A 24,791-nucleotide genomic window follows, 5' to 3' on the forward strand; every position below is an offset into this window, starting at 1 on the left:
TCACAAAGAGTCCAGAAACTTATTGTTTAAAATGATTAATTATTGTCCATAATACATTTAAATGCATTACATAAATTACTAATTGTCATACATTACTAAGTACTCGATTAGGGCACAGCTTGCTCTGTACTATTATTGATAAGGTGAAATTACTGACACACTAGTGCAGTTTAGTGTTCCCCTGATGCAAAAGGCCAAATGAAGATTTTATCACTCAAGGAACATGACATGTATTTACTGACTTTAACATTTTAGTGCCTTTTATGCAAAGCCCCTTTATCAAAGTGAGAATTACTACCTTTTTCCCCACACACAGTCTGTGAAGAACCAATGGAATAAAATATTCTCATAATGAGACAGCCAAACATAGCATGATTCCACAGTGGCAGTGAGCTTTGAGAACAGTTCAGTTTCCTTTTGATAGCAACAATTATTTTAATGTGGATGAATTGCATACTGCACATTCATACTCCATTTGTCTTGGTAGTACACTGTTAAATTTAAAATCACATTCAAATATAAAGTCAAGGGGCGCTGGTGGCTTGGTGGTAGAGCAGGCACCCCATGTACAAGGCTGTTGCCGCTGCGGCCCAGGTTCAAATCCAGCCTGTGGCCCCTTGCTGCATGTCACTCCCTCTCTCTCTCCCCCTTTCACACTTGTCTGTCCTATCAATTAAAGGCTTAAAAATGCCCAAAAATATCTTAAAATATATATATATATATAAAGTCAAATATCTACAGAACTTAAACACAAAACTACTTTATGAATGACAGCCACTTACTCAACAATAAGATAATTTTGGTGGTGAGTGGACTTTTAACCAAGACAGGCTGTAGTCAATGTTTTCTACCTGTGTTTTTAACCTGTCATCTTTCTCTCATGTAGGACACTTGAGGAAAGTTACAACTCCTCGGCCAATATGATGTTTACTCCACAGGAAAGAGGTTGTTTCACAAGAAATTAAGATTTTGCAAATTATGACACTGGGTCCTAATTCATAGGTTTTATAATTACTGTTATAAATCTTTTCATTTATTTCATGTGTACTTTTTGTAACCTTTTAATATGGATGTTTTCATGAATGCAAGCTTTGACTTAATTTTGTTAAACTGTTTGTGTAATGGTTATAACTTTTGCTATATAAAATGGATCAGACAAAATTTACTTTAGAGTAAAAGCAAATTTTTTGAAAGCTGTCATTCATCAGTTTCCTGTGATGATTGGAAATACAGTGGTGATTTAAACCATTAACAAAATATAATAGTTATTAATGGTATCTTAATGTTTCCATTTATGTCTTAACATTTACCCAAGTTTGCATTTATCTTAGCAGAACGTAAAAAAAATGAAAAGCTGATGTTATGTGCTGGTTTTGTTTGAACACTTCTTTAAGACAAATGAAGAAAATTCACTGAGAAACTCTTCTCCTTTTGTGAAAAACAAGGAAATATCTGCACACTGAATAGTTTTAAGTCCCGTAGGAGGTATTATTTATTTGTGACATTGTGACATATGAGAAGGTTCTGTGGGTATTGCTCGGTATTGAGGCTTATATAGTGAGGCTAAAAAAACGTAACACACAATTGGCTGATTATGTTTCTGTTTGCCTCACAATAAAAACGTCACAATACCTTTGCCTGAGGAAGACCCTCTCAGAGTTGGCAACATAGCGAACAAGTGATACCTCCTTGGGGGCTTCAAAACTATTGTGTCCAGCTAATTATTTGTTTTTCACTTTGAGCTCTTTTATCCAGTCACATTCTTCTGTGTTAAAACTAGACTTCTAACAGAGCAGCAAACAAAGGTTACTCTCCAAAATTCTCAAGCTCTGCTGCTGGGTGTAAGGTGCTTAGTTATCTTCAAGTACAAAGTTAAAATAATCAGGCCCACACAGAAATGGACTGCTTAATTTTTTGTCAGTGACAATGTTAAACATTAATGCTTTATGTTTTGTCTGTAGTGTATGATTTGTTTGCCCTTTTAATTGACAGTCAGATTTGATTGTGAAATACAACATTCAGTCAGTAATAAAGACAAAAGGAGTGCAAATGTAAATAGAATTTATTGAAATTTTAAACAAGTTATAGATGAATGTCAAAAACTCAACATTAGCCATGACATTCTGGGCTATGTTCAGGCCTAACAAAATGTGTCCTAAAGGCCAAATTCAAAAGCAGTGACACTGCCAACTGTAAGCAGTTCACTGCGTTTGGAGGTGGTCTTTAAGACAATTAACTAATTTACTTAAAAACATATTATTTCTCCTAGGTGTGAGATGAATGTATCTGATGTGAGGGTGCTCAATTATGGCACCATTTAAACTATGAACAAATGTAGCCATAACACTGGTAACAGATTTCCTGGCCCTATCAATCTTTGCTGGATTGCCACCAGCCTCCCACCTGTACCTTTGGGCCAATGAAGAAAATATTATCTTAATGCTAGGATGCTGGAGGTGAAGCTGGTGCAGGTCCTCCTTCATGCTGACCAGCTTGACACTGCTGACCTTCCCCATGTCATTGCCGCCACAGTGGATGATGAGGACATCTGGTGCTGCTCTTCCTCGCAGGGAGTGGGAAAAGAAGGAATAAAGGCCTCTCCACTGCAGTCCACCCCTGCCAAACCAGCAGACATGGACGCCCGGCATGCTGAAGGTGCTTCCCAAGGTCTCTGCAGCTTTCTGGACACCGTGCCGGACATAGCTGTCACCAATGATCCACATTGTGCGTATGAAAGTAAAATGAGTGTAATAAATGCTTTAGGTAATGAAAAACAGAAAGTTAACTATAAAGGGTGAATCACTTCTTTTTGCTGACAATACTATTATGTCACATCTGCAGGATAAAATAAAACAGGGAGCAACACCTCAAAATATAGATGACAGTCTTTTAAATGCTTTCTTTTTGTCCTTGGAAGACAATGTAATATTAGCTGTCTAAAGTCAAGTAGCCAAAACTGGTACTTACAGTTTCTGCTGTGTGTAGCAGGCGTGGTGGAGACGTAATGTTAACAAGTGGCCATGACCTCAACACTGGTGATGTACTGAAAGAAATTAACATCTTGTAACAAGTATAACACTGCCTTTTTTTTCACAATTTCTACATTTCTTTATCATGTTCTAGATGATAATCTCTCAATGCACTGTTGATAACAGTAACGTTAACGTTAACGTTACAGATACATTTCAGTCCCCTTCGACTTTTATCACTGTCACGTTACTATAATTAACGTTAGCATTCTATATTTAAAAATGTTGAAGTGTTTTTTAAGATTGTGTAATCTCAATAACAGCTGAATCATTGTTTCAAGATTTGTTGTATAACGTTAGTTTCAGGTAAACTCAACTTACCTCAAGTTTCGTGAAGGAGCTGGTGTGGCATACAGAGCAATCAGTGGGTTGATATACCTACATAAATATTATTCATATGTTTCATTTGCATTTCATGTTGTACAGCTCGTGTTCAGAGTGTGGTGTTATTGTCTGGGTGTTTTCTGATAAGGTAAGAGGCTGATTTATTGGTTGAAAAATGTAGTGTTATCTATTAGTATGCATTGTCTAACTCTGACCAGCAGAGGGCGCGTTCGCTACACTGTGTGTGCAGGGACAAGGGAAGGATCGCGGGAATACGTTCAGGAAACGAGAACACACACTTGAGTGTAAAGTACTGTGAGTGTGGCGAACTGTGATGATTAATATACTGTATTTTTGCTCTTGGCAGGTAAGCAGGGAGAGTTAGAATTGGATAAGTAATGAATGAATATGTTATGTGGTAGTTTACAATCTCGGTTGGACTCAATGTGGTTCCAAAAAAAAGAATGTTTAAGAACGCTATTTGTTCAGCGAACGTAACGTACTGAAAATGGCGGCTAGCTAGTAGTTAGCACTGGGTGCCTGGTTACCTCGTTGCCTTGAGTGAGCGTGAGGTTGGAGAGTAGAACTATGAGCCGGTCTTAAGAGTTCACGCTGTTTGCGTACAGTTCATAGGTGAATAAATTAATTACTTATGTGATGTTAAAATAGATACATGATTGATTTGGTTAATGTGACAGTGTTAAGTAGACATGATTGGCTGACTGTGTATTTGCGAGACAAGTTGATATTGAAGGTACATGATGAAACTGGTCTGGAATAGAGATGTAACATACATGATTTATTGTTTTGATGTTGGTGTAGATGTTCATAATTTTCCTGTGTTAGAATATTGAATACGTTCAGGAAACGAGAACACACACGAGTGTAAAGTACTGTGAGTGATGATTAATATACTGTATTTTTGCTCTTGGCAGAACAAAATAAAAGACTTCAAATTAAATGTGTAGTGGAGGGCAGCTTCACTCTGCATCACGCTACACTGGCACCAAGCGGGAGCAGCCAACACCACAGGGCTTGCCAAAGTAGCGTAGCTTGTTAGCCTAGTAGCTTGGGTCCATGTCATTGGTCCGACAGCCCATTAGTCCGACTGTCCGCGGTGCTGAACAGCTCCCGGCGGGCGTATGGTGCGCCGCGACCGGCTCTGGGTCAGCTGGGAAAGGCTTGAGGTGGAGCAGGCTCATGGCTTATGTGTTTGTCACTTTCTTTTTCATTTTAACCCACACCATGATCTTTTCCTGACCCTAACCAAGTGGTTTTTGTGCCTAAACCTAACCAGACCTTAACCACAGGGCATCATGATGATTTCGGAACGGACTTCGGAACAATGAGTTTAATATGGTCGGAACAATGGGATGTCGAACCAATGGGCTGTCGGACCAATGGGCAGTTCCCAGTAGCTTGTTAGCCTAGCTTGTTAGCCTTAGCTAACTTAGCAGCGTCGAGTGAGGTGGGCGTGTTTAGGCAACCAGGCTTCCTTTGGCCCGACTCTTTGCCCATTTTTGATTGTCCGGGAGTTGGGCGGAGTCAGACACTGCCAAGATGGCGACATCCAGAGCGGAGTATTTTGAGCTTCAAATCCACTCATCAGAAATGGATGGGTGACGTCACAGTGACTACGTCCATTATTTTTATACAGTCTATGGTCGCGCCGCTGACGTGCCCGGTGGACCCCGGCCGTTAGTTTCTGCTCCGGCTTGGCTGCTCCCTGGTTTACCCAACCAGCATTAGCTTCTGTTCCTCAGCTCACCAGTCAAGCTGGCGCTGATGTTTACATCCATTATCGTTGTCAGTAATGCCTGCCACAGAGCATGCCGCCAGCTCTCGCGTTGTTTTAGAGATGCAAACTGTTAAAGCCAGTCAACTGATTGCTAGTCTTGCGATACCATCTCGCGATCATCTAAGGATTCATGGCTGATTCGTATCGATTGAGGAGGCTCCTACCGACGCAGCTGTATCTCTCGCTTGTCAAACCGGATATCCGGTCGTTTCGGTTAATCGTTCCCAACCCTAATAATTATCTGCAGTTTTTGTCTAATTTGTTCCAAAGTACAGTACAGGCCAGAAGTTTGGACACACCTTCTCATTCAATGCGTTTTCTTTATTTTCATGACTATTTACATTGTAGATTCTCACTAAAGGCATCAAAACTATGAATGAACACATGTGGAGTTATGTACTTAACAAAAAAAGGTGAAATAACTGAAAACATGTTTTATATTCTAGTTTCTTCAAAATAGCCACCCTTTGCTCTGATTACTGCTTTGCACACTCTTGGCATTCTCTCCATGAGCTTCAAGAGGTAGTCACCTGAAATGGTTTCCACTTCACAGGTGGGTCTTATCAGGGTTAATTAGTGGAATTTCTTGCTTTATGGATAAAGCAAGGGGCGCATGCGCTCTAAATAGCTCCTTTATTACACCCCTCCCCCACGTGTTGTCACCTCCACAATGTGCTTCACTGCTGACCATGTGAGAAGACAGCTGATGAGACTCCACTCAAATAAGGCTGCAGGCCCTGATGGTGTCAGCCCCAGGGTGCTCAAAGCCTGTGCCCCCCAGCTATGTGGAGTACTTCAGCATGTCTTCAACATGAGCCTGAGTCTCCAGAGGGTCCCCTTGCTGTGGAAGACATCCTGCCTTGTTCCTGTGCCAAAGACGTCACGTCCCAGTGGCTCCAAGGACTACAGACCCGTGGCATTGACCTCCCACATCATGAAGACCCTGGAGAGACTCATCTTGGAGCAGCTCCGGCCCATGGTCAAGCCACTTTTGGACCCCCTCCAGTTCACCTATCAGCCCCGACTTGGAGTTGAGGACGCCATCATCTACCTGCTCAACCGCGTCTACGCCCATTTGGATAAGCCGGCGAGCACTGTGAGGGTCATGTTTTTTGACTTCTCTAGTGCATTCAACACCATCCGTCCAGCTCTACTGGGTGACAAGCTGACAGCAATGCAGGTGGATGCCCCCCTGGTGTCCTGGATTGTAGACTACTTGACTGGCAGACCACAGTATGTGCGCTTGCAACGCTGTGTGTCAGACAGAGTGGTCAGCAATACCGGGGCCCCGCAGGGGACTGTCCTCTCTCCCTTCCTCTTCACCCTCTACACCACGGACTTCAGCTATTGCACTGAGACCTGCCATCTTCAGAAGTTTTCTGATGACTCTGCTATAGTTGGATGTATCACCAAGGGTGATGAGGATGAGTACAGGGCTGTTGTGGATAACTTTGTCACATGGTGTGAGCAGAACCATCTGCAGCTCAACGTGGCAAAGACAAAGGAACTGGCTGTGGATCTGAGGAGGACCAAGACATCGGTGACCCCTGTTTCTATCCAAGGGGTCAGTGTGGACATTGTAGAGGACTATAAGTACCTGGGGGTACACATTGACAGTAAACTGGACTGGGTTAAGAACACTAACGCTCTCTACAGGAAGGGCCAGAGCCGTCTCTATTTTCTGAGGCGACTGAGGTCCTTCAACATCTGCTGGACTATGCTCAGGATCTTCTATGAGTCTGTGGTGGCCAGTGCTATCCTCCTATGCTGTTGTGTGCTGGGGCAGCAGGCTGAGGGTGGCGGACGCCAACAGACTTAACAAACTGATCCGCAAGGCCAGTGACGTTGTGGGAACGGAGTGTGACTCTCTGATGGTGGTGTCAGAGAGGAGGATGCTGTCTAAGCTATGAACTGTCTTGGACAATGTCTCACACCCACTCCACCATGTGCTGGTCAGGCACAAGAGTACTTTCAGTGGGAGACTCATACCACCAAGATGTACCACTGAGCGCCACAGGAAATCATTCCTGCCTGTGGCCATCAAACTGTACAACTCCTCCCTCTGAGTGGCCCTGAGACTTTCACACACTGCAATAACTTAATTTAACTTGTGCAATAACCCCGTTCACCCTGACTGTATATACATATAAATATATATATATGTATACATATATAATTTACGTTTATGTTTGTTAATAATTCCTGTTTATTTAACTATATATTTGTTAATACTATTGTTTAAATTTCTTATATTTTCATGTATCTTTCCTGTCTTGCAAGGAGCACCTGTAACATAAATAATTTCCCCTCGGGGATCAATAAAGTATTTCTGATTCTGATTCTGATTTATCAGTGGGGTTGGGACCATCAGTTGTGTTGTGCAGAAGTCAGGTTAATACACAGCCAACAGCCCTATATTAAAAATTCATATTATGGCAAGAACCAATCAGGTAACTAAAGAAAAACGAGTGGCCATCATTATTTTAAGAAATGAAGGTCAGTCAGTCCGGAAAATTGCAAAAACTTTAAATGTGTCCCCAAGTGGAGTCGCAAAAACCATCAAGCGCTACAACGAAACTGGCACACATGAGGACCGACCCAGGAAAGGAAGACCAAGAGTCACCTCTGCTTCTGAGGATAAGTTCATCCGAGTCACCAGCCTCAGAAATCGCAAGTTAACAGCAGCTCAGATCAGAGACCAGATGAATGCCACACAGAGTTCTAGCAGCAGACCCATCTCTAGAACAACTGTTAAGAGGAGACTGCGCGAATCAGGCCTTCATGGTCAAATAGCTGCTAGGAAACCACTGCTAAGGAGAGGCAACAAGCAGAATAGATTTGTTTGGGCCAAGAAACACAAGGAATGGACATTAGACCAGTGGAAATCTGTGCTTTGGTCTGATGAGTCCAAATTTGAGATCTTTGGTTCCAACCGCTGTGTCTTTGTGAGACGCAGAAAAGGTGAACGGATGGATTCCACATGCCTGGTTCCCACTGTGAAGCATGGAGGAGGAGGTGTGATGGTGTGGGGGTGTTTTGCTGGTGACACTGTTGGGGATTTATTCAAAATTGAAGGCACACTGAACCAGCATGGCTACCACAGCATCCTGCAGCGACATGCCATCCCATCCGGTTTGCGTTTAGTTGGACGATCATTTATTTTTCAACAGGACAATGACCCCAAACACACCTCCAGGCTGTGTAAGGGCTATTTGACCAAGAAGGAGAGTGATGGAGTGCTGCGGCAGATGACCTGGCCTCCACAGTCACCAGACCTGAACCCAATCCAGATGGTTTGGGGTGAGCTGGACCGCAGAGTGAAGGCAAAGGGGCCAACAAGTGCTAAACACCTCTGGGAACTCCTTCAAGACTGTTGGAAAACCATTTCAGGTGACTACCTCTTGAAGCTCATGGAGAGAATGCCAAGAGTGTGCAAAGCAGTAATCAGAGCAAAGGGTGGCTATTTTGAAGAAACTAGAATATAAAACATGTTTTCAGTTATTTCACCTTTTTTTGTAAAGTACATAACTCCACATGTGTTCATTCGTAGTTTTGATGCCTTCAGTGAGAATCTACAATGTAAATAGTCATGAAAATAAAGAAAACGCATTGAATGAGAAGGTGTGTCCAAACTTTTGGCCTGTACTGTACGAAGTATCTTAGATGTTTGATTCTTTTGCTGGTTGCAGCACTTTTCAAGATGTGTATTTGACTGGGGTAGTATAATGTCGTTTCTCTAGCTTTGTTATACAGCAAATGGAGCTATATATTTATGCAGACAGTGTGCTCAAGTGCATGGCTTACAGATTGCTTATGCATTGCTAACACTTTTTGTCTTCCAACCTTTACAGATGCCATTCTTAAGTCATTTAAAGAGGGAACAGAAGATAATGTCCGAAGACATGCAGCTGAACACCTAAAACATGCTACAGCAAGAAGAGGACGGGGTGCAACATTAACTCTTCATCCCTGGAGCCCCTGCGTCAAGGGGTGTTGCACCTTCCTGTGTAACCCTTACCCAGAAATTTTTATTGGTTGTTGTATTTGTTAAAAACTTCATCAGTAATAGGTTTAGGTTGAATAAGGCACAATGGTGCAGACTTTAATTTAGAGTACAGTTTTGCTGTAATTTATACCTAATTGGCCTCTAATAAGATCTAGTTCAGGCTGAATAAGGCAGAACGGTCCGGACTTTAATTTAGAGTACGGTTTTGCTGTAGTTTATACCTAATTGGCTTCTAGTAAGATCTAGTTCAGGCTGAATAAGGCGGAACGGTCCGGACTTTAATTTAGAGTACGGTTTTGCTGTAGTTTATGCCTAATTAGCCTCTAATAAGATATAGTTCAGGTTGACTAAGGGTCGCTATGTATTACTACCTACAAATGGGACTCCAGAGAATGAGCCATCCAGGCAACAAGGGATTTGTTGGTGTTTGTTCAATATCTAATAAAATATAATTACCTCTAGTTTTTGTCTAATTTGTTCCAAAGTACGTCTTGTTTGCTCTTATTAGGATATAATTGTGTTTGTTCAATATCTAATAAAATATAATTACCTTTTGTTTTTGTCTAATTTGTTGCAAAGTACGCCTTGTTTGCTCTTACTAGCGTATAATTGTGTTTGTTTAATATCTAATAATATATAATTACCTCTAGTTTTTGTCTAATTTATTGCAAAGTACGTCTTGTTTGCTCTTATTAGCATATAATTGTGTTTAATATCTAATAAAATATAATCACCTCTAGTTTTTGTCTAATTTGTTGCAAAGTACATCTTGTTTGCTCTTATTAGCGTATAATTGTTTTTGTTTACTATCTAATAAAATATAATTACTTCTAGTTTTTGTCTAATTTGTTGCAAAGTATGTCTTGTTTGCTCTTATTAGCGTATAATTGTGTTTGTTTAATATCTAATAAAATATAATTATCTCTAGTTTTTGTCTAATTTGTTGCAAAGTACGTCTTGTTTGCTCTTATTAGGATATAATTGGTTTTGTTCAATATCTAATAAAATATAATTACCTCTAGTTTTTGTCTAATTTGTTGCAAAGTACGTCTTGTTTGCTCTTATTAGGATATAATTGTGTTTGTTTAATATCTAATAAAATATAATTACCTCTAGTTTTTGTCTAATTTGTTTCAAAGTACGTCTTGTTAGCTCTTACTAGGATATAATTGTTTTTTTTTAGTGTCTAAATTGCGAACATATTTCTACCTAATTTGGTACAAACTACGGATTGTTACGTCTTATTAGAGCAATTGTAGTGGCCGTTTGTTCAAAAGAGTAACCCAAATCAAACTCGTGTCAAACAAAAACAAAGGACCACTGCCGCACGATGTGCATGTAGTGTACGCAGGCAAAAGAAAGTCATTGTCCATGCAAAGTTGCTGCGTTTCCAGTGGTTTATTCAACCAAAAACAAGCAAGCAAACAAAGAACAAAGAAATCCCTGCATGCCTCTCCCGCTCTGGTAAAAAACCATATGCCCACCCACGTGCATTCTGGTCGCCTACCTGCTTTCCTACATAGGCTATATAAACTTTGGTGCCCACAGTATGCCCAAAACGAAATGAAATAGTGAACAAATACTAAACAAGAAACAACTAAACTAAATGAATAATTAACAAAACACAATACTAGCAAACATAATCATAACAAAATCAAATATCTAGAATAATCAAATAATATTAATTATTAGCGAAACAACTAAATACTAACAACAAATAAACAGCTCCAACAGCAATGTTGTCTATTTTACTGTCTAATAAAGATTATATTAGGTGTAGTTTTTTCTAATTTGATACAAAATACGGCTTATTACGTCTAAGTAGCGCCTAATTAGTGTACTGTAAAATAAAGTGCTACCGATTAGCCTATTCATATCTCAGTTGCATAGACCCTTTAGGGGCTGATGTCACAATGATGTCAGTTTGTTAGCTGGAGGCAAAACACGACTCGCTGTTACGTTCCCCAGCCGCCTGTGTATTTATTACGTGTATGTGTTTATGTCTATGTAGTCTATGGATTTGATCATCATGTTTAGTGGAGAGTCAGACCTCTCTTTCTGTCCGGAGATCGTGTGTGTTGTGTTAACAGGTGTGCAGGTGATTCGCTGGACGATCGTGACGTTGCTCCGACTGGATTGGCTGAGCAAGGGGCTCGGCCTTCAGTGTCAACGGTCGCCTACTGGATAACAAGCGTGACGTCACCGCTGCCGGATTGGTGGAGCAAGGGGCTCGGCCTTCATAACGCCGGCCACACGGAAGCCGGCCCCACTCTCGTACATGGCAGCAGCACATTGTATCGTTCTCTGGTTTTGTGATTGATAAGTACTTTGTTGTGTGATCCACGTGTGATTATTTAGCTTGCTTGCTAAATAATTAATTCTTTTGTTAAGACCAGCGCCTTAGGGCCAACTGAGTCGTTTGTGTATATTGTAAATAGTCATTGTCACATATTATTGTTTGCACGGAGCATAGGGGTGAGCTGCTATTTTTGTTATACCTGTTTTCTCCTGTTTTTCGTTAGCCTAGGGAGTTAGGCCTAGTATTGTATTTTTGTTTCTTTTGTTTCTGTTAGGGATTAGTTATTTCGCCGGTCGGTAGACAGGTTGCTTTTTGTTTGTTGTTTTGGCCTGGGCTCACCCTGATGCCTTTTGCTCCATTTTGTGTGCGATATTGTACAGTGTGTTTTTGGAGTGTGTAGCAATAAATTGCTCACCTGTACATTTACTCCTGTGTTTCTATGTGTCTTTATGTTACACACGCACACCCCTAGACCGGGGCGTAACACTCGCCACCACAGAGCTGTAGACTACACAGGAGTCTTAAAATGTCGTTTTGTTATGTTATTGGGAGCCAGAACAGAAGGAGTCATGGCTCAAAACTTACATTTTAGTGCATACTAGCTGCCACTGTCTGTCAACAAAATTGAAGACACCTGTGGTTAAGCATTATGCCTCATGAGTTTGGCTCCAGACAAAGTAACTGGGTGGTTTAGCTTGTTTGTTGTGTACAACTCAGGCCTCAAGCCTCAAACTTTGGTTAAGTGCAATTAGACGAGACAACTGTGCGGAGGTGATCATCAAAAAGTTTGCATGTGCAGCACACATTCATATCAGGTTAGGGAAAAAGTATTTACCGTTGTAGGGATGAATAACATCATGTGTATTAAGGATTATCATGTCCACCTAATCAGAGAAAGGGGAGGTATTAAGAAGAACATCATATTTCTCTGTATTGCTAACTTTTTAGTGCATTAGCTTATGTTTGCTTCGATAGCAAAACAAACATTCAAGTGTCATCCTCCTTTGTGAGACTGGCATAGTTATCAACCACAAAGCCAGCCATCTGACCTGCACAGAAAGTAACTTGTACTTTGAGTAATTTATTAACAAGGTCCTTTTTTACCTTTACTTGAGTAGGTTTTTCAAAGGGTAATTTTCACTTTTACTTGAGTCAGTTTTTATGGGAGTAATTGTTCTATTACTTAAGTATGGCTTTTCAGTACTCACCGCTGCTTACCTTGTAATATCAACAAAACTTTGTAGACAGTCATTGTTCCCTGAAGGAGGAATCATAATGTTTTGGTGATGATTACCACAATTTTTCTATAGTGTCACCATGAGGTTCACTTTTGTGGTTTTAAGGAAAATTTCTCAACAGATTTGGCAATGGATTGACAAGACATTTATGCCACCCTCAGGCTGACTTTGGTGATTCATTTTAATCTTAAAATGAAGGACACTTGTAGAAGACCTGGTGTAAGCCAACTAATTGATGACTGATGACTAAAATAGGCCATTATAAAGTGATATAATCACTAAAATTAGCATAAAATGTTCATGATTCTCCTTGACTAAGATAAGGCTAAATATCCAGTGTTAAGACTGATAACTACATATGACTAAACACATTCATTTCTCATTTTAGACTAAATCTAAAAAGCTGACCAAATAACAGCCCCTGATTTGACAAGACCATTGTAATAAAGGGAGCATTTTTGTTATTCGACCAATGGATTGATGACACTGGCATTATGCCTCATGAGTTTGGCTCCAGACAAAGTAACTGGGTAGTTTAGCTTTTTTGTTGTGTACAACTCAGGCCTCAAGTCATGTTCAGGGAATGTTAGTTTTAAAGTAATTTGCTATCTCCAGTCCAAGCTCTCTAAGAAGACAAGGAAAAACTCCATAACATTCTGAGCCCACAAGAAAACTGCAAAGAAACCTCAGAAGAGGCAATTCAAAGAGAGAGGCCCTCTACATGGACAGCTGGGGGTTCAACAGGATCCAGAGGTGGAGAGAGCTCCAATATTGGTGCTGTAAATCAATTCCAATTGAATAAAGCCCTCGTGGTTGGTGGTGGTGTTTGGTCCTTGTTCCTCACAAATTTTAATGTCCAATGTTGAGGCAGATGTGAGAGGTAGGATCCAGCAGGGCACACAGCAGACAGAAGTGAGGTGGGCTCCAGTGTATCTTGGCAGGAAGAGAAGCAGAGTTAATTTATCCAAAGCATAAAATGGGCATTAATGCCAAAGGACCCATAATAAATAATCTTTCCTGCACTATGGAGATTATGTGATGATGTCCTGACTGTGTGAAACAGGCGGTGGGAGGAACCTACCTGCTGGACCGAGCCTTGAAGGTGGACTTGGGAAGGAGTGGGTGGAGGCCTGGGTTGTCCTGCTGCAAAGAAGAGCTGTAGCTGATTCAGTGTAGAATGCTCCGCAAGATCTTTTGCCAGACGCATATCCAGCAAAGTCTTTACCTCTGAAAAGCAAGAGAGAAACCAGGGAACAAAGGATTATGTGGGCAGCTGCTGTGAAGAAGTCTTAAGAATATATTTGCTCTCATCAAAGATTCTTAAAAGCCCTACATAGTGTTGTAAATTCAGCCTCAAAAATTATCGGCTGCCCCTCCCCTCACTTGAAGACATTGCTGACTCCTGATACCTCTCCAGAGCAAACAGGATCACTGAAGACAGTTCCCACCCTGGCCATCACCTCTTTGACCTTCTGCCCTCAGGGAGGAGGTACAGGTCAATCAGGTCACGTACCAACAGACTTTTAAACAGTTTTTTCCCCAGAGTCATCCAATCTCTCAATAAACAAAAATAATCACTCAGTAATTCTGTAAGCCATCCCACAATCCTCAACACATGCAATATTTATTTATTACTTATTCATATATTTTATACATTGGGTCTGTGCAATGACTGTCATGCATCAGTGCAATTTCATATATACTTTATTTTATTTTATCTTGTGTTAGTTGTTGCATGAGTGGGGGTGTGTATGGGTGTGTATGTATGAATTCACGTAATGTATGAAAAATCTTAAATGTCACTGTGAGGGCACTTGCAATTTCACTATATCACTGTATATAGTGACAATAAAGGCATCTTATCTTATCTTAATGAAACTGTGTGTGTGTATGTGTGTGTGTTACCTGTAGACAGTACAGTATTGAGTCTGATGTGGTCCTGGAGGAAGGCTGTGGTGTCAAAAGGCTCATGTCCACTCAACAATTAATAGAAATGCACACCCCACTGCCAAACAGTGGTGGGACCAGCCCAGTATGTCCCCACGTTAAAACCACTCTGGTGGGGCGTACGCCAAGACACTTATTGGACACAGCAACAGAAAAATGGAAGGGGACAGACAGAGAGATGTAGAAGTTTTTTTTGAAACAACAGTCATTATTTCAGAGCTGAATAAATGAGTCAAGAGCAGAAGCCAGATATCATACCACTGAAGGAAGTGTAGGGCTTCCCTGTGGAGAATGAACCACAGCCAGAGTCAATCATTCGCACTCTCGGTTCACCAGTGTTGCCTTTAACTGGAACGTTCTCCATCTTGATGTCCCAAAGAAAGACACCATTTGAGTGCATATTGATGGCTGTGCCCACCAGCTGCCTCAGGATCATCTGAAGTAGACAGAGACACAGTTGGAGGGAAGGTAAGGCATTAGCTATTTTTTCAATGTATTCTCATAGAACAGTTCATATGGTATCCTATAAAAAATGCATGCACAACAGTTTGTATGATACTCTACAAATTTCTGCTCCATGACTACCAAAAATAATGGTTTCCCAATAAATTGCAACCAAACAACAACACAGAATCAGAATCAGAATCAGCTTTATTTGCCAAGTACATGTGTAAATACAAGGAATTTGACTCCGGTAGACTTGCTCTCAATGTACCAGAATTGATATAAGGGGCTCTAGTTTTCGCAGACCGGGCGAGGCAGGGGCACAGCGCACCTGCGCTTCGCCAACTGGGTGTGGCCAGGCGGATTTTGCAAGTTTGGCACACCGTGCGCCTGGCGCAGCTACTCCTCTTTCCCACCTCCGTCCCTCCTACCTGCGCAAGTCGGAAAGAGGGAGGAGAGAAGGCGTGGAGTGGGTTTTACACACATCACACCAATCAAATGAGCCCCTCTCCTCGCCCTTAAATGCGCCGCGCGAAGGCGTAATGAGAGTTTACTCAATTCGCCATGGCAGAAGAGAGCAGCAGTGTCAGACGGCCAAACTTCTCCCAGGAGGAAACTGATATTTTGGTCCGTGAGGTCCAAGCTCGCAGTGTCCGAATATACAGAACTGCAAGCAGACCTCCACGGGCTGATGATGCAAAGGTAGCCTGGGAGGAGGTCACCACAATTGTAAATCAATGTTGCCTTCTTCTCGTGCGCACGCGCTCTCTTTCTCTCGTGCAGTCTCACTTTGTTTCTTTTCTTTTGGCTTTTCTAAGATGACAGTTACTGAATATATACTCCCTATCTGATGCTGTGGCTGTTTGTGGTTGGCTGAGAGGGATGTGAACTCATTAGTTTGCAGCTGTGTTAATCAGATCAGGTTGGGTTTCCATTACACGTGCCAAACATGCCAAACGGTGCCAATCCCCTTTGATCTGACATCAGATGTGACGGGACAGTCAATATAGAGATACATTTATGTGCTGATTGCAGATAGTTGTATTGAATAGTGTTTTTTTGGGTATTTATTGCATTGTTAATTGCACGGGGTTCGCCACCCTGCGCTGCGCTAGGAAACTAGAGCCCAAGTACTCAACAGTTAGAGTGGAATATACAGAAACATACAAATATACAAAAAATATACAACTATACATCAAATGTAAAAAATAAAATAAAATACAATATACAAGGATGCAGTGTTGTTTATCCTGCCACTCTGTGACTGTTCATCAGTTCATCAGAGCGACAGCCTGGGGGAAGAAACTGTTTTTGTGATGGGTAGTGTTGGTGAACAGTGCTCTGTGTTGCCTATCGGAGGGGAGGAGTTTAAACAGTTTGTGTCCGGGGTCTACAGTGATGTTTCCTGCCCGTTTCCTGACCCTTGACACGTCATCGATGGAGGGAAGATCAGTCCCAATAATCCTCTCTGCACACCTGGTGGCAAATCCAAACCAGACTATGATGGATTTGCAGAGAACAGACTGGATTATGGTTGTGTAGAACGTGATCAGCCGTTCCTGGCAGGTTGAGCTTCCTGAGCTGTCACAGGAAGTATAGCCTCTGTTGGGCCTTTTTCTGGATAGTGTCTATATGGGAGGTTCACTTCATGTCCCGAGAGATTGTGGTAACCAGAAACCTGAAGGTGTCCACAGTAGACAGTGTGCTGTTGAGGATGGTGAGGCGGGCAGTGTTGGAGAGCTTCTCCTGAAGTCCACTGTCATCTCCACAGTCTTGAGTGGGTTCAGCTCAGAGTTATATTTCCATTTACTTTTAAGCAAATTCCTTAAATTTCAGTGAATAATTAATTTTTTTACACTCAGCTTTTTTATGCGCAGGTGTGCACACAGATACGGGTTTTTTTTTAATTTATTTATTTAAATTTTCTTTTAAAATCTGTGAAGCAAACGGAAGCTGAACCTCCCCCCTTTGTGTGCGCTGTGAGGTACTGAGATGAAGGAGAGGAGAGGGAAAAAACTCCTCCGGGCCTAAACGAGTGGATGCCTTCCTTCAGTAGAAGTTTGTTAAAGAAAAAACCTTATTAATTAACAGCCAAATGAACATTGTTCTTTTGAGAGTCACCTTTGGATTGACTGGGACTCTTCTCAGTGAATTGAACTGTTTATGAATGAGAAGTTGTTAAGACAAATATATGACAGTGATATGCTAACAGCTAACACTGCTAGCTAAACAAGTGTTACATGTAAAATTGTGAACGCTGGGTTTACTATAAAATGTAGTTAGCTGGTTGTAATATTGTATGTAAACAACACCTGTTATATGTATGTTGTAGAGTATGTGTGAGTTTGTGCACCGAACTTAGCTGCATATATTCTGCAATGCAATGCACAGTCTTTGTTTGTGTGTGTGTGTGTGTGTGTGTAGTTGACCACTGTACCACGAAGTCACCATTTTTAAGCTTCAGGAGAACCCTGTTTCCTGTTCTCTTTGGTAAGAGCAAACCCTTTTCAATATTTTATGTTTTGTTTTGTTTTGTAGATGTTTGTGTACACTGTAAATAATTAACGATTGTGCACTGTTAAAAAATCATGTGATGACAAGTGTGATGCAGTGGCGCCGTTTGGGAGGGAAAAGTTAGGACAATTCCCCTGACTGACAAGGGCCCCAAAAATAGGTCAAAAAATATAAAATTATTAAACCATCATCATTAAGAATATATATTTTTTTCAAATATAGTAATACAAGTAATGATCTCTTTGTTTTTACTTGTTTTTGGCAGTAAAAGTTAAATATCCCCATTGACCTAAAAGTAAACATCCATACTGACTGACCACCCCCCTGTATCTACATGAAATGGTTTGGTCCTGCCTTAGCGCACTGACAGTGATGGTGCCTGATAGCAGTCAGCAGCTGCTCATCATCATGCTACCTAGTACTAAAAGAAAATCCGGTTTTCAAAAAAGGAAAGTGAGACAGGAGAGAGAAGAGAGGCAAAAAAAGGGTGTCAGTGTGTGACCCAGTGTTTCTCCAAGAGAGATGGGTAGCCTATAAGTTAGTCTGTGAGTGGTAGAAATGAACCTGTTAGCTTAATGTCCATAGTGAAATAAGCTAGCTACAGACAAGTGCTAGCCTACATTTCACTCCTTTTTAAACCTACATTTAATCAGTGCAGGTAAATGTTCAGCATTTGCTCCTGCCCCTTTTACCAGACTCAACAACAGATGAGTCAGAAGCAGCAGCCCTGTCTCCCCATAACTTTACCCCTCCCCGTCCCAATGAAGAAGGTGAGCAAGATTGTGTTGAATGACAATTTCTCTCTCTCTCTTGCTCTTTTTTACCATTACAAAAAAGAAAACGAAATATTTTTATTGACAGAAATTCAAACAAATTATTTTTCCACATAATGATTATTATGAAACAAAAACAGCCTACAACTGTCTGTGCTTGATGTTGGATAGTTGAAAACATTAAGTAACCTAACTCAGCCTGTATTAAAGTTACAGGCAATATTAAAATAATCCAGATAGATGATTTCATTTAGATTGAATTATGGCCGTTAAATGACATCTATAGATACAGACTTATCAAAAATCGGTTGGTTCTCCTTGATGCTGGAAAGTGGAAAACCCTGTGTTTGGCATACTAATTTATCTGATCAGGTTCTGTGTCTGCTGGAAGCAGGCCACATTGAGAGCAGAGCTGCAGCTCCTACTGTGAGCATGCAGAGGTAAGAGAATGTGGGAAGGGCGTAGCAGGTCCTCCTGTCTACATCCGACCTTGGTCAAGGTCCAGGAGAAAGAGAGCCCATTGGAGGCGCAGGAAAAGGACAGCCATCAGAGGCTCAGGAGAAAGAGCGAGATGGAGAGAGAAACTTCTCCTTAAGTTGGCTTGGTGACATCACAGAGTCACATGTCACTGTAACAGTGGTGCCCAATCAAGTTTGAAGACTTGTCTCTCACTTAGGTGTGACAATGATCCTGCAGAGTTGAGAGCCAAATGGCCGTCTTTTGTTTGAAGAACAAAGAACATGCGGTCTTACCCACCATTTCAGATGGAAAGACCCAGAGGGAAAGCCTTCACATGTCCAGTTTAGATCTTAACAAATAACAAATCATCTGTGGTCCAGTGAATCCCAACAGAGAGTGGCCTAAAATAAAACTAATAGTGCTTATCTCTGTTTTCCTTTATTGAAATACAGTAGCACAGGTACTTACAAAGTGTGTAGGTTGTACGAAGAGTCTCGTTTATTTCATCAGCTCCCTCTCCTTGGTTTGAGAGTCCCGTTGGCCCGTAAGATGTCCATACATTTGAACTAGTTGAAGCCGTAATGGCCAAGTTCTTGTGCGTGTGCATTATGGCAGTAAGCTTAAAGGGCCAGTTTGTAAAATGGGTTGAAAACAGTGACATGTAGTGTTTAGATTCGAGATTGCAGTGTGGTAACTAAAAAAACTTTTCACTACTCTCTATCGACGAACTACTAACTCTCTCTGCTGTTTCCTCCTCCTTCCTTCCTTCCTTGCGCTGTCTTCGTTGGTTTATTTATACACGTGAAACGCGTTCTCTGGCTGGCTGGATTGTCCGCTAGGGCTGCCTTACATACATGGCGGCGCAAGATGGCGACCTCTCTAAAGCAAGGCCCTTGCTATATATATATATATATATATATATAAGCATAATTGTAAGGCTACGAAAACCAAACAAATTTTATTTTATAGCGATTGTACACTTGTATAAACATATTAATGGGTAGAATATTCAGATTCAGATTCAGATTTGACAGTAAACCATGCCAAATAGCCTATTACACACTGGCCCTTTAAGTTCTGTTATTTTACATGAATGATGTAGAAAATACAGAAAAATGACTATATAGACTATATACGTCCAGATTTATGATGTATGAAACATTAAATATGTGAAAACCACATTTTGGCTGGTTGAACAGATGCTGAAAAGTGGTCTTAGACATTCAGACCGAATATCAACCAGTTTTCAACTAGAATTCAATGGTAAAATCCCAGTTGTTGTTCACTGGGCAATATTACGTTGTTACCAGCAGCGTCTCACACAGATGCCAAAACGCTGCTTAGTGATGTTACGCCGGATTTCCACTGGATGCGTGTCTGTTGCGGAACGGCAGCACTGGTTATCCGCTGCGTGCTCCGCCGTCCGTCAATACCCACCGGCTGCGTTTGCTGTGCGGTGCGGTGCAGCTCCGCCGGAAGACATCTTGGTGCACTACCATGATGAATATCTCCTCGTCCATGGTGTTCGCGGGGTGAAATGACGTCTGAAAACCTCTGACCTGTTGACTTCAGGCCTGCCTCTGCCCATTATGTAGTTTTCAAGGTGTAGTACAGGGAAATATGATCCGCGTGAACACTGTGTATTTTATTTTGAAAATTAACCGGATGTTTTATTGTGTTTCTGTGCACGACTTCCTGCCCTGCACGATCTGCTCTGTGCTGAATTGCTGCGTTGTGCTCCGGCGTCCGGCAAAAATAGAAGTCCTGCGTATCTGTTGTGGAGGGCTCCGGAGTGCCGGAGCTGAGACGGAGCCGGAACGCAGCACAGCCGCAACCGGTGGAAACACACACATTAACTAGAATTGAATCCTATCGGCTCCGCTGCCGTGCCAGAGCGCAGACGCAATCAACACGCATCTGGTGGAAATAGGCCTTTACACATTGTGACGCTGCCCAACAATGTATCATACTGTAGGCTGACCAAACGTCCTCTTTTGCCCAGACATGTCCACTTTTCACGTCCCGTCCGGGGCGTCCGGGGGGTTTTTATAAACTGATGATAATGTCCGGTTTTCTGTGTGTTTGTGTTTGTGTGTGTGTGTGTGTGTGTGTGTGCGTGTGTGTGTCTGTGTGTGTGTTATGTTCAGGTGTTGTCACGTAAATAACAATGCCCAAGCAATAAAGAGGGCAGACAATAGGATTTTATTTATTTTTACACTACATTTTCACTGAAAGCTGACCGAATGCGACCCGAGCCCGAATACAATTTATAGCTACATTTCTGACCAAACCCGGCCCAACCTGTCGGGTACCGTCCGGCTCGGATCGCGACACTCTAGTGTGTGTATGTGTCCCCTATTGGGGCCTATCTGAATTTCTGTCTTTGAGAGATATTATTTTGTAATATAACTTAATTTTCTATCCATACATATAAATTTTAAATATATTAAAATTATAAGGCATCTTTGAGTAAACTGCGAGTATCATTTAAGTAGGCTATGTTGTGGCCGGGCCGAGTGTCCTCTTTTTTGGAAATCAAAATATGGTTACCCTATCATACTGCAACGAAAGGTGCCTTTTTGCGTCAGTGTCTAATGCCAAAATCTCTGATGTTGGTATTTGATGAGCTTGGAATGAATACGAGCTGGTACTTCAGACCATTTTTGTCCTGGCGGAAAATGAATGATTGGAGCTTCAGTTGGCAGTTGCCCTCTTTAGCTCTGTGCCCCATATGACAATAGGTGACTAACTGGCGAATCATACTGAAATAGTAAAGCAGTCTCAGCTGTGAAGTTACAGTATTTTAAAACAGTTTTAAATTTGGCTCAGCCAATCCTAATCAAGACTGGAACCATCCATTTTTCAGAGTTTCTAACAAAGGAAGGAAGAATTTACACACTTAATACATAATGATTATTATGGCTGTATTTTAATTGTGCAAAGATTCTTTAGTTACTGGCAGAAATTCTGACAGTGAAGAAACTTTTACACTCTCCTCCATCACTGCAGCTCAGAATAATATTTGGACTTTGTTATGGAAAGACTTTGTTCTCCCTGCTTTGGCAGCAGCTTTTTTATGTGCATTCATGTGGCAAGATGTAAACTTTTTTAACAGTCACAACCCCCCCCCCCCCCCCCATTCTGTGTGCAAGCATAGGGAATAAGTACATACCTTTTCCATACCATTCTATATACAGTACCTGCCATCTGTCCTTGACTGCTGCAGCTTGGCTCTCCTCCTCCTCATGTTTACAAGGTGAACAGGTAGAATGTTAATAATGGTCTTCCCCACTCATTTACTAATTGTGTCTCATCAAAAGGCCTCTGAGCAGCTCTCATCAAAATGTGTGTGTGTGTGTGTGAGACAGAGAGAGATCAAACATAAGGATGCTAATGTCTTAATGATGATGTAATCCTGGAGGGGCCTATTGAAGATGTTACGCCTCACCACAAGGGGATGGACAAACAAGGAAAGGGGTAAGGAGACATAAGAGTTTAACCTTGATGTTGTAATGAGTCTGGACATGATGACAGAAGTTCGGAGCACTTCTCCTGGTTGGTAACATTATATGACCCTCCTTATTTTCCATCGTGTAGTTTAGTATTCAGCCTCAATATGACTTTCTGATGACTGTATGGGTCACAATTCAGCAAAAGGCCTCCAGCCTTTGCCACCATCACACACGGTACCATGTATTTTTTAAAATGGAGAGGATGTCTTTTGTTTTCTCATGCAGGGCCTGTGGGATGGTTTGTTGATTTCCATCACAGAAAATTTGCCCATGCAAATGAATTTTTCTGAAAAAACTGAGGCTGAAGGTGGCACTAGACAGTTCACATATGACAAGTGTAGCTCCGAGAGATTCAGACTCAGTCACCAGAGTCCCTAACTGTAATTTATCCTGTTAAAATGCTGGCAGGAACATCGACTATAAAGTAATGTATATTGGTCTTACATGTGCACACCTTGTTCTCAAAAACTGAATTTATACATCCCACATGTAAAGACATACATAACATATATTTATTATTTTAACATATTGTGGCGAGGTGGTACTGGGTGGAAGTGCATGATTTACACTAATCAAAAATAACAAAACCGACAACGCCACCCCAGGATTAAACCCAGGGAAAAAGGAAAGAAATAAAATAAAGAGATAAGCTAAATGGATGTGTGTGAATAAATTAACCAAATATTCTGAAGCAAAGGCAAACAGGTCCATTATACTGGGGCAGACAGGAGACGTGGTTCCATTCAATGCACAGAAAGTTTATTTAACAAATATCATTAAAGGAGCAATAAGCGAAATTCATCATTTCTAGATTGAAGGAATTAAAAAATCGCTATGTGAAGAACTAGAGGTGTAATTTCATCTGGAGTATAGCATGACCTCACACACCCTCTCTCTGTGTTGATCTCCAGCACCCCCCCCCCCCCACTCTCGGAGCCCTCCCTATAAAAGGCTACAGCCAGTGAGCGATGGCAGCGCGTATTTTCGAAGTGAAATGGCGGAGAGCAGAACAAAACGTCCAGCTGAAGACGACCAGGATCCGACATTACCTCCTAAGAAACAACGGTTGTTGGCAAAGAAGTTGTCAGATAAAGAAAGGGACAGAACTCGGATTAACATTGGCCTTGCATTTCCAAGGTGGAGAGCACTGTGAGAGCTAAAGGGGCTACAATTTGACTCAGAGCTAACTCTTCTTCTCCTGGACAGATAACAACATAAAATCAAATGTCTGTTTTAATTAGTGTTACAGTAACGTTAGGCACATGGCGCTATGTCAGTTCAGTTAAATGTAATGTTACAATCGTAGCATGGGTTAATGTCTGGAGCTTGAGTTATTAGCGGCTCAGTCCCATCAATGGGTCAGGCGTTACGGTTGTGTTAGGTGAGTAGCCTGGCAGCCCAGCTAACATTTGCAATTAGCATTGTAAAATGTAGCCCTGCGGGCAGCCTGGCAGGCTGTGTTTAGCTATTTCCCTGCCTACTTCAATGATGATGGTACATATAATATATTTGCTGAGATGGAGGCGAGGCTCAGTGACAAGAAGAGCTGGTAGAAGCACTCCATAGCTGTAAGTTACTCCAGTAGCCGTAGTAGCTCTAGTGCTAACTCCAGGAGCTAACGCTAACGTCCCTAATGTTCCTACTCTTCTCCGTGAGCCCGCCACGGCTCGGGCTCACAGATCCCGGGGGGGACGGGGGGGACATGTCCCCCCCAAATTCTGAAAAACACAAATTGTCCCCCCAATTCTAAATAGCTTAAATGATTGAAATTAAACAAATGTATACAGTAGTCCTATATACTGGGAGAAAGGGAAGATGATGAGGAGAAATGGGAATCCGAGGCGAGAGATGAGAACGTGAGTGGACATAACATGCCTGAGACCCTGAAACTAGAAGTAGCATTAACTAACAGAGAAGCAGTGAAAAGGAGGGTGATGGCTGGTTCCATGTACTACTGGCTATTTAAAAGAAATAAACAGTAAAGGTAAGCATATGATTCTCTTTGTAGTGCTTTTTGAATGACTTGGTGATGGTGATGAGCCTCTATGAAATTGTAAAATATGCTGGCAATCTCAAGCGCTCTGTGGGCATGATTTGCACGCGTGCAATTAAAAAAAAATCACAACTGATTGTGTCCCCCCCAAACTTGTCATCAGATCTGCACCCATGAGTAGGAACGTTAGTGTGGCAGCCGACTAGTGCTAACGCTAACAGGAAAGCAGGGAAATAGCTAAACACAGCAGAGACCGCGAGTGAGTGAAAGACAGCGCTAACTGCTAAACTAAGCCAAACTAAGTCAAACTAAGTCGGCTGTTTAGGTTTTATTTCCTCGCCCCTGTGGCGAGTGAATCTGCCTGTAGTGAAACCGGGGCTAACTGGTGCTTCCTCCTCAGTCTCCACTTCACTCAGCTGCCAGCACAGCCAGTTAGCCTCCGCTAGCTTCCCAGC

Source organism: Epinephelus lanceolatus, chromosome 6 (assembly GCF_041903045.1).
Source record: "Epinephelus lanceolatus isolate andai-2023 chromosome 6, ASM4190304v1, whole genome shotgun sequence".
In the NCBI taxonomy this organism is placed as follows: Eukaryota; Metazoa; Chordata; class Actinopteri; order Perciformes; family Serranidae; genus Epinephelus; species Epinephelus lanceolatus.